Source organism: Arvicanthis niloticus, chromosome 1, assembly GCF_011762505.2.
Source record: "Arvicanthis niloticus isolate mArvNil1 chromosome 1, mArvNil1.pat.X, whole genome shotgun sequence".
Lineage (NCBI taxonomy): Eukaryota > Metazoa > Chordata > Mammalia > Rodentia > Muridae > Arvicanthis > Arvicanthis niloticus.
In genome coordinates this window covers 136804391-136825642 of record NC_047658.1, presented here as the reverse complement: position 1 = coordinate 136825642, position 21252 = coordinate 136804391, and the positions used below count along the sequence as shown (strand labels likewise).

Below are 21252 nucleotides of genomic sequence, written 5' to 3'. Positions count from 1 at the left end.
ATTTGTATACAAAAGTACTTAGATCCATTTATTCAATTGCATTAGGGAGTTGTATCTTTTCAGGGAAATCAAGAAAACTTCTGTAAGTTGAGAAAAACTTGCAAGAGGCTCAAAAAAATTATAGTGCAGTTTCACTTCTAGGTTGTTGTAGGTTTAGTTTCTTGCCATATCTATTATCTGACCAAATTATCAACAGGAGAAATTAAGTCTGTATTATTATAGCAATGCAGAAAAACTTCTGTTCTTTATTTTATTCAAAACATTTACTGACTGCCAAGCTCTTACTACAGAATATAAGATACAGCTAACAAGTTTGAGAAATTCTTCTCAATCCTTAAACAATTTAGGTATAGACCCTCCGGAAATATCTCAAGAATCATAGATTGTTCCTTTGTGTAATAAGGACAAGTGTAACAGATCCTGGATGTCTTGGTCATGTTTGTGTATCACCTAATTTTTACTAAACATTGCCAATCTTATCCACTTTTGTTGCGCGCACCTCTTCTGTGTCCCCTTCACCCGCGAATAAGGACACGGAGGCAGTAATCGGGTATCACTACAGACGAGGCTTTACTTCTTGTAACAGCAAAAGCGGAAAAGACCCCAAGCCCGGGAATGGCACTGCTATATATACCCTAGAGTGGCGTGTTCACTTCTGATTGGCTGTTCACTCATCACCCCATATTACGCCCCGGGATGGGCAGTGACTTTGGCGTACCTTTTGCACCTGCGCAGTCAGTTGTTTACAAGTGGGAGGACAGGATGTCCGCGCCATCTTAGCACTGCGGCTCCCAACATCTCCCCCTATCTATATATTTAAGATGGAACAGCCTATTGCCTATCAAGCGCGGCACCAACTCAGTGAGGGAAAGCAGAGGCCTGATCCCCTGTGCAAAATGAGATATTGTAATGGGTTTACTTCCCATACCCATCTCGATGCCTTTTGTCGGGGAAAGGGAGCCTCCACCCTGGGGCGCCACCAGGGGAGGTTTCTTGGCATCAAACCTTTGTGCAATCAGGCATACTTTCGGGAAATCTATCCACACTCGTGGAACATTCCCTGTCGAGTACCCACTCGCAAACACCTCTAAATATTCAGGTACCAGTTATTCAGGCAAGGGCTGGCTGGACTTAGACCTCTCATCGACCCAGTGCAATGGGCTGAACCCTTGGGGTGCATCGACTGAGGGTCTCAGTCATCAGCTACTTTCTTGGCCCAGATAGCCAAATTTCAGGGGGAGATGCTTGCTCCAAGACTGCGAGTGCTTAGGCTTTAAGCTACCTTGTCACGTTTTTGTTGGGCTTTGAGCTTACAAACCAACCATAATGAACACTAATCCACAGCATAGGGCTGCACCAAGCAGGCCTATTCCCACCCTTTAAGAAAGAGAGAAAGAAAGAAGGAAAAGGCGGAGGTAGGCCAAGAAGTAAAATCGCCAGGGGTAGCAGGGTCCACTCGAGTTCCATCAAGGCTCGAAATCCGGATCTGCAATTGGTGTTGCACCTGGTCCAACTTCCCATTCCAATTCTCTTTTAAGCAAGCAGAAAGATTATGGCTTTGAATAAATGTATCATTCACAAATCTCAGAGGTGTAATACCTGGATGTGGGGTTGCTGACAGGCAGCTTATTTGAACCACATCTGTGAGCTGCTCCACATGGGCTTGGAGCCAATCAACTCTCTGATTGACCAACAGGATGTCTGAAACGCATCCACTTTCTGTGGGAGGGTCAAAGCCTCAGAAGTCTTTTCTGAGATTTGATTAACAACAGTAGCTGCTGTAACTTTATTAACCATGGCTAGGTCTAGTGATCCATTCTAGCCTTGTGCTAAAAAGCATGTAACATTTTTACAATCCAAGATATCAGAATTATTCTGAAAGTTGGATAACATAAAGAAAAATGGAGGGTCCACACACACCTACACCGGTTGTGCAGATGCATTCCCAAACACCTTATTAATTTTAATGTTATTTAAATGGCTAGAGATATTAAATCTTGTAGCCGAAACATTTTGCACTTTATGAAACATATTTAACAAGACAAAGGCAGATATACCCCTTTTTAACATTTAAAACAGTGGCTACAACACATAATTTAATTGTGTTGAAGCAAGATAAACTCAAGAAAATACACATATGATTTAATTTAGGACTTGCATCCCTATGAAAACATTAAACAGAGGTTTTAAATCCTCCTATGTTAAGCTTAAGATGAGGTTTTAGCCAAATAATATCTCTTAACAACCTTTAAAAATCACTAAGAACAAATCAAGATTAAAAGTAAACTATTTTCTTTTTTAAGTACACTCACAAGCCAGAAGATGGCCTTAGATCCCCACCACAAATGGTTGTGAGCTACCATGTGGTTGCTGGGAGTTCAGCCTTTATATTTTAAATTAAGTCCAGCCTTTAATGGCTGAGCTATCTCTCTACCCCCAATTTGACTCAAATATTGAAAGACACTGTCTTTGAATCCTTTTTTGAAGTAACAAGTATTTTTAAAAAATTTTTAAAGCTCGTTATATTGGAGCAATGGCTTGCAGAAAAAATTTCTTTAGAGAAATCCACTAATAAAGTATCACACAATGAATAATATACACCAAAAGATTTAACCTCTTAATTTTTTGTATTAAAGCAACAACAATATTTGTATATATATAAAATGTAAAACAATTAACCAGTTTTTGAAGCAATTATTTTTAACAAATATCGCTTCATGGGCTCTTAAAAATTATGAATAAATTTATTACCTGTAAACCTTTCACCTTTACCAGAAATGTAAAGAGATGGTATAAAAACATTTTTTATATCTATAAAATTTTATAAGCATTTATTAAAATGGCAGCTGGAATAGACAAGTTAGGCTGTATAAATCTTAAATTTGAACTTTATTTTGGATTAATTTAATAACCAATCTTTTTTTGTCCAATGAGAATATCGGATAAAAGCCAATCTTATTCTCTAACAATTGTTACACACATTAAAGGAATCTAAAGCATCTCATCCTCAACAATTCCAAATACAGAGGAATTAAAACAACCTGAACCATATTCTATCAGCAGACACAGCTATACTCATGGAGGGAAGCAGGCATAATTTTAATTTCTGCAGTACAATCATAACCTTTAGCCCACAGACTGTTGTAAAATCTTTGGGTCTTAGGTTTACCCCTCCTCTCACAAGAAACAATGAGAACAAAAGACAAATTCCCTTAAGCACATTTCTAGGGCCTGGTCTAAAGACCCAGAACAAAAGGAGCTTTTAACACCTGAGCTTCTGCAGCTCAGTCCTAATTCAAATGTAAATGTAACCTCCCTCAGGCCTGTTCGCTGAGGCTTGGCTAAGCAGAATTGTGTATTTTGGCTTTAGCTTTGAACCTTAAATTTAAACTGTAAACCTTAAAAGACACATGTTGTATCTTTTCTCTATAAACATAGGCAAATCAAAAAACCAATCTTTAACGATGTAAGCAATCTATTTTCTCTCAAATCAACACCAAGTGGATTACCTTTATGTTATAAAGTTTTGCTGCCACAAAACAAAGTGTAAAATCTAATGGAAAACTTGTAGCATTTATGACCCAGGCTTTTGGCAGATGCGCCTGAGGCCAGGGCAACCAAGTAACTCTCAATAGCTTTGAACTAGGCAGTACTTCAGCATTTGAATATACTGGCAAGAGAACAGTTTAAGATCTGACTATGGCCCACAGTGGTATACTTATCACCAACTCGAACGGCAGTGTCTGGAGACTCAGAACCGTAATCTTGCAACCTAGCTTCATTCTTCACAATCTGCACCAGCCGCATAGGGACCCAAATTGAATTGTTTTCACCTGTGGAATAAGCACAAACAGCCCCCCCTCCCTGGGCCACAGCAAGCCCTTAGCCAATCCTGCAGCCTCCTGTTGGCTGCACGGCCTTCAGCCGCAGCATCCTCAGAAATCATATGTTTCATCACTGGCCTTGCCTGCTCTAAGCCCGCGGGACACTCCCCGTGTGCCCGCCGCCCCGCACCCTTGCTCTGGCTCTGCCTTGTTGCAAGCCGCCGCCGGTAGCAGAGCACAGACGCTTCTGCAACCAGTCTGACCCAGGCCCCATCGCAGGGACTCTGTTCCCACAGCCCAAGGCAGAAGCACGGCAGGGGACCCTCGAGCCTGAGCGAGCCGCTGGCGCCGGCCGAGGTCGGTGGGGCTGTGCTGAGTGACTTAAGATCTTTCTTAGTCTTATCTCAGAACGGCTATCCTTTGCACAAGCGGCTACTTCCTCCTCTATGCTCTCCTCCTCGGAGCTGCCCAGTTCTATGGAGTCAGGCTCCTTAATGAAGTACAGGGGGGTCCTTTTGACCTCCGTTCTCTCTCCACCATTCGGTGGAGGGTCCTCAAGCTTAATGGACTCTGCAGTAGCCCTTGTTCCTTTTGAGTACTCTATCTCTCCAGGCTCTTTGGCCTGACCTCCAGGCTCCTTGGCCTGATGCCGGCTAACACTAACACACTCTGGTTCTGATAGCCTGGAGCTGACCTCTCTTGAAACCTCTTGACTTGCCCTAATAGCTGAAAGCAACGCAATCAAGAGGCTAGCTATTGCTGCGGTGGCAATGGGTGAATATCCACCCGCAACGAAGGTTTCTACCCCAAGCATACCTTCCAAAGGTGTACCTCGTATCCTGTAGTTTTTTAACCCGCCCCAAAACTTGGGTGGTCTTCCGCGGCACCTTGAAATTCCAGGGTTTCGGCTCCAGTTGTTGCGAGCACCTCTTCTGTGTCCCCTTCGCCCGCGAAGAAGGACACGGAGGCAGTAATCAGGTATCACTACAGACGAGGCTTTACTTCTTGTAACAGCAAAAGCGGAAAAGACCCCAAGCCCGGGAATGCACTGCTATATATACCCTAGAGTGGCATGTTCACTTCTGATTGGCTGTTCACTCATCACCCCATATTACGCCCCGGGATGGGCAGTGACTTTGGCGTGCCTTTTGCACCTGCGCAGTCAGTTGTTTACAAGTGGGAGGACAGGATGTCCGTGCCATCTTGCCACTACGGCTCCCAACACACTTTGGTTCCTCCTGTCCTCTAAGTGTCTGCCTCAGCCTTCATTGCTCGTGAAACCTAGATTTAATAGACATTTAAACTAGAATTCAAGTGTCAGAATTAGCTATTTATTCTGAGATCAAGTATCTAAGGCTGAAATTGCAGTTAGCAATGTCTGAAAATAATTTGAAATTGGTGCCTTTCAGCAAAGGAATCCAGACTTGGCCCGAGATTCTGTCACTTCTCATTGTGTCATAGCTACATGGACTCCAGCACTTTTGTTAACAGGCAGTTATAATAGGGGATCTTAGAGCCAGTGCCCTGTTCTCATAGGTATATGAATAATAATGCCATATTTAAATAATCTGTGGTGACAGATATAGTATTATAACAGACAACCTATATTATTAAATTTGTATCCATCTCTATTATGGGATGGGATACTGAAGTTCCATCTGCATCTCAACTTTCCGTCCAGTAGCCAGTGAGCCCCTGCAATAAACACACTGGCTTTTTTGAGTCTTTGCATCAGACTGTGGAAAACTTGGAGGAAGATTCACTTAGGAAAAGGCCCTTGCAAGCTAAAGACATTCTAATATAGTTAGAAGGTCAAAAATTCCACTTAAGTAGAAGGTTGTGTAAGTGAGTGGTAAGAGAGCCAGCATCATGTGAATATAAGACTATAGATATGGAGAATTTCTAGGGTTGGGGGACTTGAAGAAGCTTTTCTAGCTCTGAGAAATTTGTCCTGAAAGTTCTTTGGGTAGGCACCTAGGAGACTCAAATAAAAAGCCTCAGAAATCCAAAGGCATAGGAAAGCTGAGGGGGCCCAACAGACAAAGTGGTTTCTGAAATTCAAATTCAAACAACATGCTTAGTGCTAGACAGAGGGATAATGAGGTTGTAGAGCCCTTCACCCTAAAACAGTTAAAATGCCAAAAGAGTGTGAAGTGTGTGTGTGTGTGTGTGAGTGTGTGTGTGTGTGTGTGTGTGTGTGTGTGTGTACTGGAGAATGCGGTTGGTTACTCAGTTAGGGGACTATTGTCTTCTTCTTCTCGATGTTTGATCACTAGAGTCAGAAAAGGGAAGCTCAAGAGAGAGAAAGGAGAAACAGTAAGACCATTCACAGCACAGTTGAAGAAACAATTGGCAACAATTGGCAACAATTGATCAACCATACAAGTGAGAAAAAGAGAAGCAAGAACAAGAGAGGCAGCAAGGATGACTGAGGCTTTAAGGTCAGAAGACTTTAGGGCTAGACAAAGAAGTCACCTCCCAAATGGAAGTGTTAGCTAATATTGGGGACTAAAGAAACTGTCTTAGTAAAAGGACACATTGAAATGTCTGGTAAGGCTAATCAACTCTGAAGTATTGTGCCTAAGTGTGTGGTACCTCAGTACTATCTGGGGACATTTCTGGTATTTTCTTTTCAAATCAACATCAAATGTCCCCTTATATATTCCATTTTATTTCTAGTGGTCTGCCTACCATTTTACTGAAAAAACTTAAGCAAGGATACAACAACATTCAGTGAGCCGCTGTGCTCACAGCCAATGTGTTAGTCAGGGTTCTTTAGAGTAACAGAGCTTAGAAAATTAATCTCTCTCTCTCTCCCTTTCTCTCTCTCTCTCTCTCTCTCTCTCCTCTCTCTCTCTCTCTCTCTCTCTCTCTCTCTCTCTCTCTCTCTCTCTCTCTCTCTCTCTCCCAGAGGATTTATTAGCTGTAGTTCAGCTAATCCAACAATGTCTGGCTAAGAATGGAATGTCCAAGAATCCATGCAGTTACAAGGCTGGTTGACTTGGCTGGCTTTCAAAGTACACCTTGGAATCCTGAAGAAGAAAGCTCTAATGCCACTGAAGAATTAGAATTGCTAGCAAGGTGGGAGCAAAACTTCCTTCTCCCATGTCCTTATACATTATAGGTTTCCGACAGAGGTGAAAGCAGGCAGGCAAAAATCAAAAGCTTCTTCGTGCCTTTGTATAGGCTTCTAACAGAAGGCACGGCCCAGGTTTGATCTGAGTTAAAGATCTGGATTAGAGGTGTGTCTTCCTATCTCAAAGATCCAGATTAGAAGGAGATCTTCCCACCTAAAAGTAAGCAGAAATCCTGCCATTTCAGGGTTTTAGTTAACTCCAGATGGAGTCAAGTTGACAAACAAGAATAGCTATGACAGCCAGGCGCTGCGCAATGCACTCAGGACTCAAGAGAATCTTCAGGCAGTCCAAGTCAATGGAAAGGCTCGCAGATGGAGACAGAAGAGAAGACTCCCAGAAGCAAGGAAGAGAGTCTGTTGATGGCAAGAGTTCAGGTAATCAAGGTAAACAGAGCAAGTTTTCCATTGCAAGAGCAATGTTTGTTGCTCATGGGACCTCATGCTTAGAAGGGAAGAAGATGGAGCAGAAAGATGCTAAGAGCCGGAGGATCAGGGAGTTTGCTGTGAGACTGTATTTCCTAGTAATGTCAGAATTTACACCCATAAAGTCTCAGCAACATATCTGCCAAAACATCAGCTGAAGGAGGACAGCAACAAGAGCTATGCCAAAGGAGAAAGGAAGAAACCTTCAACCCTACATAACGAACTACAAGTAACTAGGGAATGCTGAGACTGGGAGCAATGGTCTTCTCCAGGGAAGAGCATGCCAATTGGTTATCCAAAGCAAATGGCCCACTCTAAAAACACATATATGAATAAAATTATACAAACTTAGCACATTATATTTAGAAATATGTAACAACAGCTATTGAAAAACAGGCCTTGAATTTGAAAGAGAGCAAGGAAGAAGATGTGAAGGATTTCGGGAAAAAGGTGGGGGGATGATGTAATTATATTATAATTTTAGAATTAAAAAATGAAGAAAAATGTTTAGATCCATGGAATATTATCATTTAAACATTTTTTTTATTCTCTAATAGTGTACTCTTAGAGCCTTGCTTTGTAAACACGGGCCAGATGGGAATGTTGGCTGCTGTCCAAAAGGATAGCCACACACAGATGTCAGATGTAGAAAAATAGATTTTCAAAGTTTTTAAACTGTTAACTTCGAAACTCCGAGGGAGGCAATGTCAAGAATGTTTGTTCAGGCTGTTGAGATGGCTTGGTGGCAAAGGTCAAGGCCTTTCAAACCCGAGTTCCATTCCTGCAATATACGGCAGAAAGGCAGAACCAATTCCACAAAGTTATTCTTTGGCGTCAACACACATGATTTGGCACACCCTGCCACCACTGTACAATATTCATTAAAAAAACATTAATCCCAAAACAAGAATAGTTTTCTCTACAGTGAAACATTTTTTTAATGCAAAAAGTTCTTTACCTCATGAAGAGGCTCATCAAGAATAAAAGACACTGGAAAACCCTGGTACTTGGAAGGTGGAAAGAATTGCATTGTAAGCACAATTTCTCAGACAATATCATTTTAAAAAGTGTGCCCACCATTCCCCCACCATGGCAGACTCACCCATCTCCACAACACAAACCCAGAAGGTAGGAGACGTTCTCAGTGTACTTGGTACTCGCATCAAGACTCAGGACAGCTCCTCAAGCAAAGACAGAAAAGGCAACACACAGTTGCTCTTTGCATCAGGAAGCCATTCACGCCAACAACCAAACCTGTCCGCTACAGGAGCAGCAAGTGCATTCCCTCTAGCTGGAAGACAGGAGGGTACAACAAAGGTATACCCACATTTGATATTAGGATACCCACATTTGATATTAGGATATATCCAACAAGGGGGACAAAAAAGATATGGTCATGATCCTTGAAGCTGTTTTCCTGTTAAAAGGAACAAGAGTGGGTGTGGGGTTTAATTCAAACCAGAATGGTTTCTGAGGAACTGGAGGATGCTGCCTGGAAGCAAGTTTTGCTTTTGCTTTCAACAGTTCTGCTTTATCTAGGTCCCTCACAAGCCACAGGCCTGCCAGGCATCCTGTAGTCATTGACCTTGGCAGCTGTTCTTTAGCTGTGCCCCTGGTCCACACGTAACAGAGGTCCCCACAGCAAGCTGGCTAGTGAGACTAGCCATATCACAAGCTCCAGGTCTCACTGAGAGACTGTCCTTGCCTCATTGAATAAAGTGGAAGAGCCATTGAGGATGATTCTCAACATTAACCACGGGCCTCCACATTCACAAGCACAAGTCCATCCACACAAAGGTGTGCCCACGTACATGTGTGCCCGTACAAACACATACACACACACACACACACAGAGAGAGAGAGAGATAGAGAGAGAGAGAGAGAGAGAGAGAGAGAGAGAGAATATTAGAGAAAATAAATAAAACAAGAATACTCCCCAGCTTCTCCATAGCTTCCCACCAGGTAGCCACTTGGTAATCCTGGGCATCCCTGCCCCTCGTACATCCATCTCTGTCCCTTTCCTATTTTTATAAAGGCATCAGTCATTGGAGTAGTGGCCACCCTGATCCATTATAATTGTATCTATAAATTGCTAATTTCTAAGTAAATTCAGAAGTTCTAGGTCTAGAATATGACCAGGGTTGGGGATGAGAGGGTGAGGAATGTGCATTAATTCACCAAAGCATCTTATCTCATTTTCACTTCTAATCTAGGCATTCTTGAGCCCCTTTCACACATGAGGGAACGGCTAAGATACAGCACAAGATACAGCAGTGGTATCTTAGCTGCATGGCTAAATTTGAACGTAGATCTATGTGGCCCCACGGTTCATCAAAGCAGAGCAGGGCAAGATTCAAACAAGGTGATAAAAATAAAGGCTGCAGTAAGTGCAGATGTGAAGGGTAAGACTTTTCCTTGCATTCTTGGGGGCGGGGGAGGTAGAGGATGTCAGAGATTTAGGTCTGCACACTCCGGTCTTGGCTTGTCTTGCTCTCTGCTTTTGCCTCCCCTGGTTTGCAGGGCCTTCTTTCATACTTGTTTGCATGCTTTTAGAATGTTTAAACATATATATTATTGTTCCTCTCTCCCTTGAGCAAGAAGTAATGATTGCAAAAAGGAGTGTTTGCCTCAACTAGAAAAAAGGGGGGGGGGGGTCATGATGGTGACCCTGTCTGGAAAGCAGCCTTTAGTCCTTCTTCTGGAGACCAACCCCCCACTCATGGCTCTGAGATGCAGTCTCTGCATAGCTCTGGGAGTTTAGCATCTATGGAATCCTCAGCCCACCCCACAGGAGTGAAGCCTGAGAAGAACCACTCTTTAGGCCTGAACTTGCTCCAGCATCCACTCACCCACCAGTCTTTCCTGGACTAGTCAACAAGGAAAGCCCAAGTGTCTTTACAACACAGACAAAGCAACTCAAGCTGGCACCTTCTCCAAATGCTGGCCTGCTTGGAAATCTATGTATCTTAAAAAGAAAAAAAGAAAAAAAAGTCAAAAGGCCAGTTACAGAAGCCTCCACAGAGCTTTCCTGGGGGTGGGGGACATGGAGGTGGCTTTGCGGTTGGTATGCAGTTGCACTGTTTTCACCTTATATTGTATTTTCTGCCTGCTATGAACCTACATTACTCTTTTAAATATATAGAAATACCTTTAAAAAAAGGGTAATGGAGATTATGGTTGGATACCTAACAAAACCAAGAAAACATTTTCAGAGCTGAGCAAAGGGCCCCTGTGTCTTTAATTATCTATTAAAGTACACAGAACTGTGAAAGCTCTTGAATTAGAGCCACTCATAAATTCTTTTCTTTGTTTCCAAAGGGAAGGGAAGGAAGGAGGGAGGAAGAGAGAGAGAGTAGAGAGATTGAGAGACAGAGAGAAAGATGAGAGACAGAGAGACAGAGACAGAGAGACGGAGATAGAGACAGAGAGGACAGTAGACCCTTCCAACGTTGTGTATATATTTGGTAATGGAAAACAACAAACTAGGTCAGAAAACACACCATTATGATATTCATAATGATCTCATTAGTGTATATAGTTACCATGGGCTTCACTTGTGTACAGAGAAAAGCTGAGGAGAGATGATATCATTTGTCCGGTTAATGCAAAGCAGAGGCTACGTCACGCCCATTTCTGACCTTCCCTGAGACATTTTCTTCCAAATGCACTGTTGTGAAAATACCGTACAATGTATAGAACTTGATGCCACCTAACAAACCGGACACAACGTGAAATGTCAGCCACCCAGCAGGTGCTAAGTCAGCTGGAGCTATCCCAGTTTATGTAGATCTGAAACAATCTGGCTACTCTGGTTGACCTGACTTTGGAGAAATAACCAAAGGGCAGCAGCTGGGGAAGCCATGAGTCCTGTGAGGAACCTGAAGCTGTTTCAGAACAAGTCTTCTTGCCTTTCCCCAAATCCACAACCAAGATTCAGGTGTGGGTTTATCTGGAACCTGACAGAAGGGAGCAATGGCTAGCCTCCTCTGGAACATGGGGACTTGTGGGTAAAAAGAAGGACACATGCAGCTGGGGACAGGGAAAAGACAGAGGTTCACACATGGGAATCTGCCTAAAATCTGGCTTCTTTTATTACAGCCTAGGAAGGGAAGTCAGTCTGTTTCTGGATACACAGTGGCTTGGGGTTCCATCAGATCCCCACTGAAAGAGCCCTTATCTTGAGGTGAGGGGGAGGGAGGGTAGACTGAAGCTCTGTCCAAAGTAGCTGAGAGTTCCTTTCAGGTCCGAGGTGCTGAAAGACAAGTTACTGAACTCAAAATTGTCAAATTTAAGTCAGACCTGCTTCCCTCAGAAAGGTCTCTTCAGAGCAGAGGGTCAGAGGTCAAGCCGAAAGTTAGAGAGAAATGAAACTTGTCTCCTGGACTTCAACAATGAAAAATAGAGGGGACTCGTGTGACAGAAGTTTCTAGAAGCCCAGAGAAGCCATGTGTCATCTTCTTTCCCCTCCTTCCTGGAAGAGGGAAGGAGTGACAGTGCATTACAAAGGTTTGGTGTAGCAGTGCCCTTGTTCTCAATACTTCTGTTTGGTTGTGAACTCGTCCGTCAGCCTTGGGCCCTGAGGTCTTGAGCACTGTGCTTACGATGAAGTTGCAGAATTCTGATGGAGAGATATTTGAAGTTGATGTAGAAATTGCCAAACAATCTGTGACCATCAAGACCATGCTGGAAGATTTGGGAATGGATGACGAGGGAGATGATGATGCTGTTCCTTTGCCAAATGTTAATGCAGCAATTCTTTTTTTTAAAAGGTCACTCAGTGGTGCACCCACCACCCATCCTGAGGACGATGAGAACAAGGAAGAGCAGATAGATGATACTTCTGGGACCAAGAATTCCTGAAAGTTAACCAAAGAACACTTTTTGAACTTATTCTGACTGCAAACTAGTTAGACATCAAAGGTTTGCTTGATGTCACATGCAAGACTGTGGCCAATATTATTAAGGGGGAAACTCCTAAGGAGATTCATAAAACCTTTTATATCAAAAACGACTTTACTGAAAAGGAGGAGGCCCAGGCACGCAAAGAGAACCAATGGTGTGAAGAGAAGTGAGCTGCTGTCCCTGTCACGGTAACACTAGAGGTGTCGTTCCAAATGCTAGTTGCACTGCTGTGTTTATAACGGTCGATACTGGAGATCAGTGGATAAACACAGTCTTGTCCTCATTGCATGTGGAGTTCCAGTCCAGATCAGACCAGTGGCTGAACTTCTTCTCTGAGCAGAAGTTTCCTTCCCCCCCGCCCCCTCATTACTCTGAATAAAACCGAACTATGGATTCTGGGCTTTCCCTCTTTCTGTAAAGTGACTTCTGCCTCTATCTAGTTCATGTCCAGTTAACTTCAGTGAGCCTTTCAAAGTTGGCATTGTAAAAAAAAAAAAACTTAGGAGAAGTATGCTGAAGTAGAATTCACAAAACATGATATTTGTTCACGAATCAGAAACTGGAACAAGGCAACCTGAAGTTAACCATGCGAATGTCTTCCGACCTCCATGCTGCTGGGAAGCTCGTGTGCAGCTGGGCTCTCTTCATGGCATCTGAGGCCTTGTTTTGTCTTTTGTTGACTAGAGATTTAGTTTACTACCCCGTTTGTGATTTGGGAGGGGGGGACCGTAACTCAAAAATTTGTTAGCTTTTCAATTAAAAATGATTCTTACTTCAAAAAACAAAACAACAAAACAAAACAAAGGTTTGGTGCCTGATGTTTCTAAATGTGGGAGGTTTTACCACCCTGCCCAAGCTTGTAAAGGGAGATGGGATTGTTCATAGGGATAAAGGAAATGGGGACATGGTTGCTCCCAGGCCTGGATCACAGGAACTACAAACCCCAACACCTACTACAATGATGCAGAAAGGCTGGATGCCTGTGGCATAGGAAGGGCAGGGCTCTAAGGCTACTAATTGTAGTTGGAACCAGGCTAAGGTGGCCATGTCTCTTTTCCGTTCTAGGGCAGGAAAGCCAGAAGCTTAGCTTGCTTTGGGAGAAGGCATGAGTTGAAAAGAGACAGGATTGGAATTGTAAATGGAACTGACTGTCAGTTCCTCAAGCCACAGTGCAGGGTGCCAGTATGACCTAGGATTCTCCGAGTATCCTTGCATACATGACAAGAGAATTGAGAACATATATCCACACACAATCTACGTCAGTGTTCATAGCAGCATTATTCACCATAGGACAATAGTGGAAACAACCTAAATACCCAGAAACAGTACCTTAAACAGTGCTAACACACAGTGTTCCGCTCAATGGAATATGATGGAGTCCTCGGAACCAAAGGCACACTGCCATACGGTGGGATGATAGGACACAGTGAGATGTCAATGCACCTTGAAGGCAAGCATTCTATGGCGAAGAAGCCAGGCACTAAACTGTTGTGTTCTAGAATCCCACATCCATGAAGCATCCAGAGTAGACAAACTCACACAGAGACAGAGGGTAATGAACAACAGCTCGGTGTAAGAAAGCACCAGGGGAGACAGTTAAAAGTTGTCTGGCTTCATTTTTGGATGGAAATGTTTGCAATTTGCATATAGTACGGGTCGCACTACTCCATGTGGAACAGTAAAAGCACTTTTCATGGGTGAACTGGGTGTGTGAAATATATCCCAAGAGCTGATAGAACAAGTGGGACTAGGTCAAGGCATAACAAGTAGCCTGGAAAGGATGAATGGTTCGGGCTAGGGTGTGGTGATGTTCTCTACCCAACAGGTTAGGAGTGTGACAGACTAGCGGCAGCTTAAAGAAAGTATTTCAATGAATCGAGTCACCCCAAATTGCCGATTATAGGGTGGGAAGGTCTGGAAGCAGCCCCTGCACCCTTGTCTTCCTTAGCAACTCTCATGAGTCTCTCTCTCTCTCTCTCTCTCTCTCTCTCTCTCTCTCTCTCTCTCTCTTTCTCTCTCTCCTCTCTCTCTCTCTCTTCCTTCACCCACCTCTAGTTGAAAGACTGAAGTAGCAGCAGATGAGAAACACTGGCCTGACTACAACCCTGGTCCTGGCCCTATCCCTTCCACAGTCAGGGTTGTGGACACAGCTTTGTATGGACGCTTGTGTGTATTTATGAGTTTTTCTTCAAGTAGGTCCGAGTTAGACCAGACACAGGGGTAGAAAAGCACCCCTGCCCTCCAGCTCCATACTGAGTCAGGCTAGACTTTGACTGTAGAGCTCAGCAGGAAGAAGAGAAAAGACTTCAGGAATGAGACAATCTGGTGACGCCCCCCCCCCCCCCCCCCCCCCGCTCTCTCGTGGATATAAGCAGCAGAGTTAATAACAGGCCTGTTCTTCAAAGCTGTAGCAACTCAAGAAGAGGGATCAGGGTGGAAATTAGTGTGGACAGCTCCAGACAGAAGCTGGGGGCCAAAGGACCCTCAGAACCAGCCAATCTCCCCAGGCTTCTCCCACCAGGGCTAGCCAGGGCTATGACATGTTCTGGAGACCAAACTGAAAGGGAATATAGTTCTCGATGCCTGGGATATCCCTTAGCCTTTAGAGCTGGAAGTGGATGAAGAGCTTGGGCCAAGGACATGAGGCATTTAGATGCTCAGGTGAATAAAATCAGATTCTCACAGTGACTCTCAGGTTTCAGTTTGGGGGGAAAAAAAGTGAAGTGGTAATTTACCTTTTCAAATCCAGTCAAAGGTATCAGAAGGGACAGCTGACTCATGCTTAAGTGTCCAGTCTGGTTCCTTAAGTGGTTCAAGTCTGGGGCTTTTGGCTGCTCACTAGAATCCCCGGGGGAACTTGGAATGCACAGAGGTACCTGGGGGTACTGTCCAGACACCCTAGCTGGGACTTGGGAGTCTCTGATTCTCTCAGAAGTGCTCAGGTGGTTCTGGAGCAGTTGGCCCTGCTTTGATTTAGTGGCTCAGCATCAGGGAATTCACGTGATTGATGTCCACCGACAGAAATCATTAAATGGGTCAGACAGAGGGTGGAAAGGAAGGCGAAGCTCTGAGATAACCTCTGTCTGCTTCAATGGCAGCTTGTGTGAGCCTTCCCTCTCATGTGCTTAGTCTCCAATCCAGCAATAGAAGAGGGGAATGCCATTTAAATGCAAATTGCTCTCTCGTGGGTGTAGGTGGAAGAGTTAATAACAGGCCTGTTCTTCAAAGCTGTAGCAACTCAAGAGGAGAGAGCAGGATGGAAATTGGTGTGGACAGCTCCAGACAAAAGCCAGTCTTCACGCCTCTCTAGCTGTGTGGCCTGACTGCTCAGAGCCCTGACCCACAACACAGGGCTTTGTGAATTGCAGCCTATAATACATAGAATACCTAGAAGCTCTTCGCTTGAGTACCTAGTATAAAATAGGGCCTACTGGCCCCTCTGGCGTAAGGGACACGTTAAAAATCAGCAACTTCTGGGTTTCAGAACTCTGAGCCAGGTAACTAGGAAACAAAAAAATTTTAAATCCTACAAGCTAATTCACAAATGCCACTTTAACTGCTATTCCACGATTTCAAGGCTTCTTGTGAGTAACTTCCAATTATTTACTTAACAGAGGATGCTTACTTACTGAATGCCCTTTTCCAGAAACTGAGGCTATGTAGGTGTTCACAAGGCAACTGTGTCAGCCTCAGGGTCTTCTGCCCAATAGAACATTGGCAAATGAACAGAGTCGTCTCAGGGTGGTGAGGGTCAGGGAGGCTTATCTTCCAGCCTGCTGGGACAACTTGCCTACCCAGAGACCCCGAGGTCTGTGTCTCTCAACGTGGTGATGGGCTCAGGTTGGGTCTCAGAATCCTGACTAAAGATAGCCAGGGAATGAAGAAAGTACACACAGACATACATGTGCACTGAAGCTGGGATCAGGTGGATCATAGGATCCCTCACTATGACCTCTACCTGCAACTTTTATGAGGTACAAGACAGGAGGAGAGGCTAGCTAGTCTGATAGAAGGTCTCTGTAGATGAGCAGCCTCAGGCTGTAAACATCTAGGGGGCAGAAGCTGCAGTAGCTAATCACTGCACACACTGATCTGTCTTCCATAAACACTCATACCTGGACTCCCGAGGAAAAGCTTGCCCGTTTCCAATGGGTCAATTGGTCTTGGAGTCCTTGACAGGCTATGCTCGTGTTGAAACACACATTCTCTCAGGACTGCCCGCACATAGGGCTCCCTCTTCTCCCTACATCTTGGCCTAAAACCAGGTATTAGTGGAGGCAGTAGAGCAGTGAATTGGTACCACACGACTATGTGCTAGGTAGGTAACTATAGCAACTAATTAATTCTAAATGGAGTGCCTGAAAAAAACAATGTCCTGTTAACAAAGGAAGGAACACAACTGGGAGGAGCTGGGGGAACTGGAGGCCCACAGGATCCCAAGAACCCCCAGGATCATCCGATTGAATCCACAGCCTTTACTTCTGCCTTCTCCCCATCATGTGACCCTAGCTCCTGATCTCAGGCCCTTCCATGCTCCATGCAGCGGAACAGGTGAACCGATCTAAAAAGCCGAAGACAGCATTGTGGCTGTTGCTTTGGAAGCAGACCTTTGACCAGATGGAGCTCTGTTTCCCTTGTCAGCCAGAGATGTTAGACAAATGACTTCTCTACTTGCCCATTTTATCATCTGTCAAATGAGGACTATAAAAGACTTGCTTCCTGGAGCTACTGTGCAGATAATGTGAATTGATCCCAGAAGGTCCTCAGGCAGCGTTGGCTGGCAACAAGGACTCTGTGGTTTTAGTCTTATAAGGCAACCAACCCAGATCATGTCACTCAAATATGAGTGATTTTAAAACTCAAATTTTAAAATTTAAAGTATAGTACCCCCCCACATACAAAATGACACAATGTATCATTGTAAAAGATATTTTAAGATACCAAAAAGTATATTATAAAGAAGACAGTAAAGAGTAAACCTCCAGATAATTGTTCTCTGGCTTCTGGCAGGCATAGTTGGCAGGCACTCTGTGCTTATCTGGACAAATCCATCGAGATGCCCTTCTAAATAAGTGCCATTATGTTAAAAGGCACTTAGTGAGTCAATAACATATACACCGGGGACATATATCCCTGTGAGTTAATACAGACCCTACAAGTGTTTGTAGAGATCGACAGGGGTTTTCTTGTCTGGGAACACCATTATTTAATCTACTACAGGTCGTGACCATTTGACTTGTTTCCGACACAGTGCCTAACAAAACAATGGCAATTTGAAACACTGCACAAGCAACTCTGAACCTTTGACCCCTCCATCCTGTCAGGGTGTGTGTCTTCAAACTGACTTGGCAGCTGGTGGGATGGGACAGGTTAGGCTGTGGCCAACTCAGGGTACAGCTGTGGGAAAGCCTGCTGGTGATGGTCAGTTTATGGGTGGGCAAATGTCTGGAGGTTGTTCCTGCCCACGGGTTTTAAACATGTCCTTAATAAGGTAGATGGTTTTCAAGGCTGAGAGGGGAGAATCTTGCAATCTTGTCAGCCTCTGGTGCCTTACAACTTCTCTGATTTCTGCCTTTTCTAGGAAGAGGTTAGGGAAGTTTAGTTGGCAGAAAAATGTCATGTCATTTTTGAGGAACTTTTTAAGGGTTCAATCCCTGGGGTATTTTGCCCCAACCAAACTTGAGATGAATCTCCCCAAGTCCCAAACTCTCCCTATTTTTGATGGTGACTACATATTTTTAGTAAATGAAGCCAGGGTGTAAGGTCACACGCAGGAGTGGTGGCTGGAAACTGCATTGGCTTCTGTGGGCTACAGAGTAGAACACGATGATGTCGATCAGAGAGGACATGGCTGGCTGGGGAATGACTATCCAGGCCTGATCAGCTTGGCCTGGCTCTTCTCACAGTTGAGGAAGGGGATTAAAAGCTTGGACCAAAGGTGAGCTTGTCTCCCTTACTTCCTCCTGCCTCCCACCTCCCTTCCTAAACACTACCGCCACCACAGAGATCTAGCAAGGGCCATCACAGAGCAGAGGCCACCACAGAGCAAGGACCATCACAGATCAGGGGGCCATTACAGAACAGGGGCCATCACAGAACAAGGGCCATCACAGAGCAGGGGCCATCACAGAACAAGGGCCATCACAGAACAGGGGCCATCACAGAGCAGGGGCCATCACAGAGCAGGGGCCATCACAGAACAGGGGCCATCACAGAGCAGGGGCCATCACAGAACAAGGGCCATCATATAGCAGGGGCCATCACAAAGCAGGGGCCATCACAGAACAGGGGCCATCACAGAACAGGGGCCATCACAGAACAGGGGCCATCACAGAACAGGGGCCATCACAGAACAGGGGCCATCACAGAGCAGGGGCCATCACAGAGCAGGGGCCACCACAGAGCAAGGACCATCACAGAGCAGGGGGCCATTACAGAACAGGGGCCATCACAGAACAAGGGCCATCACATGGCAGGGGCCATCACAAAGCAGGGGCCATCACAGAACAGGGGCCATCACAGAACAGGGGCCATCACAGAACAGGGGCCATCACAGAACAGGGGCCATCACAGAGCAGGGGCCATCACAGAACAAGGGCCATCAAAGAGCAGAGGCCATCACAGAGCAGTAGTGTTACCAGTTGCCACTTGCTGCCATTCACAAAGAGAAAATAAGAAACACAGGCTAAGCTCTGCAGAGGCGAAAACACTGCCAGACAGTTCCACCGTCTTTGAACATATCTGTCATTCACACCCTGGCAGATGGAACCCACATCACTCTCATTTCCAAGTAGGGGAGCTGGTGCCCAGGGAGTGAAGCCTGGTTGAAGGCTGCACGGAATGAGAGTGCACCGTCCAGCTCTGGGTGTCTCTCACTCATCATCCCTCCTCCTCATTGTTAGGACAGTGCTGGTTGTAATGACATCTATAATGTTGTCTTCAACCGGGTCCTCCGATGAGAACAGAGCTGTCCAGGGGACTCCAGAAGAGTCATCTTCAGCATGCTGCTTAAAGAGAAACCTCAAAGGTGACAAAACAACAACAACAACAACAACAACAAACCAACAGTAAAATACACAAAAAGCCTTCCCAGCATAGTAGTGGATGGTTATCCCAGCACTCAGCAGGCAAGAGTCTATGAAAACAAAACAAAACAAAACAAAAACAAAAAGAAGAAGCAACCCTTCTCAAAAGCTGCTCAAACAAGGGGATTGAGTAGAGCCCCCAGGCCTGGGAGAGGGATAGAGGGGGACAAGCAGGTGAACCTGAAGTGTATCTGACATTCAAGTGCTTTGCATCAAAGGGAGGTTTGGAGAAAGGGTATCTTTGCTTTCATTCTTTGTCCACTCTAGTTCCTTTCCTTGCTGCTTCCTGTTTCTGCTGTCCTCTCTTCATGGGTGAACTACTTCACACAATAGACACCTACTGCTAAAGTCTCCTGCAGGTGAATATTCTCTGTATTGCATACACAAAATTGGATGGCACAGATTTCCTTGTCTAATAATGTGAGAAAGTAATCTGATTTAATAAGCATTTTAGAACACATGTCCAAGTTCAAGTTATGACCTCATTATACTCAGGGAAACAACTAGATCAAATGAGGGATGAAAGAGTCAAGGGCCCTTTAAGATGCCCCTTGATGGGATGTGCTAAGAACAAAGGAAGGCTAGTAATGATGGTTAATATCTGTAATGTCAGCACTTAGTGTTGTGTTTTATAAAAAAGAAGCCAGAAATATGTTTGGTGGAGGTGTAGTATGGTGCGGGGCAGGGGAAGGAGGTGCCTCTGTGGGTCCATAGTGAGGCACCCCTTCCCCCTGAGGAACCAGCCACACGAAGAGTATAGTATGGAATAGAGTTTATTTAGGTCATGGGGAGGGGAGTTGAGGGAGTAGAGACAGAGAAAGGCAGAGAGAGCGAGTGAGAGACAGGCAAAGAGAGAGAGAGAGGCAGAGAGAGAGAGAGAGAGAGAGAGAGAGAGAGAGAAGAGGAGGAGGAGGAGGAGGAGGAGGAGGAGGAGGAGGAGGAGGAGGAGGAATGGAGAAGAGGCCAGAGATGAACACATGGAGAAAGAGAGAGACAGGAAGGGGAATGGGGAAGAATGGACAGAGCGGGGAAGAGGGAAAGAGAGCAAGAGAGCAAGGGCAAGAAAATAAGGGGGTAGGGGTGGGGCAAATAGCCAGGCATACCTGGCAGGTAACTGTGGGGTGGAGCCTAGAAGGAATGCTAACACTTAGGAGGCTGAAACTAGAAGACTGTTGATAGTTCAAGCTCAGCCTGCAATATGTATTAAGTTCTAGGCCAGCCTTATCTATAATGTAAGACTCAATTGTTGGTAGTTCAAGCTTAGCCTAATATATATTGCACACACACACACACACACACACACACACACACACACACACACACACACACATATATTTAGCTTTATGCCAGCCTTATGGCTATAGTGTAAGATCCTATCTTTAAAAACAAGGCAGTGTTCTTGTATCCTTCTCTTACATATACAATGGCCATGCCCACACTATAGCCAACAGACCCTTTCTCCTATCAAGAGATTTTTATTGGCTAGACATGGTGTGTTAACTCAAAAAAAAAAAAAAAAAGATGCTTGCTTCCTCTTCTTTTTTTTTTATTGGATATTTTATTTACTTACATTTCAGATGTCATCCCCTTTACCCATTCCTCCCCACCCCCTATCCAATCCCCCCCTCCTCCCTTTTGCTTTTATACAATTTTAATTACATGCAAGTATTAAGGTCAGCTCTAGGTTGAGGAACTAGCAATACAATAGATGCAAAGAGTCAAGGAACAAGTAAGGCAATGAACACAAATAGTCAAGGAACAAGCAAGACAATGAACACCAACAGTCAAAGAACAGGCAAGGCTCCCTCTTCTTATGATAGGTGTGCAGGATGCATGCACATACATGTGCATGTCATTTTCATTTCCAGTAACCTGAAGTTCA

At 44.6% G+C, this 21252-nt stretch overlaps 1 pseudogene; it reads left to right on the top strand.

The window, feature by feature from the left end:
• Window positions 1–7214: 7214 nt before the first annotated feature.
• On the top strand, window positions 7215–12662 carry LOC117694153 (S-phase kinase-associated protein 1 pseudogene; annotated as a pseudogene).
• The last annotated feature ends 8590 nt before the right edge of the window (window positions 12663–21252 follow it).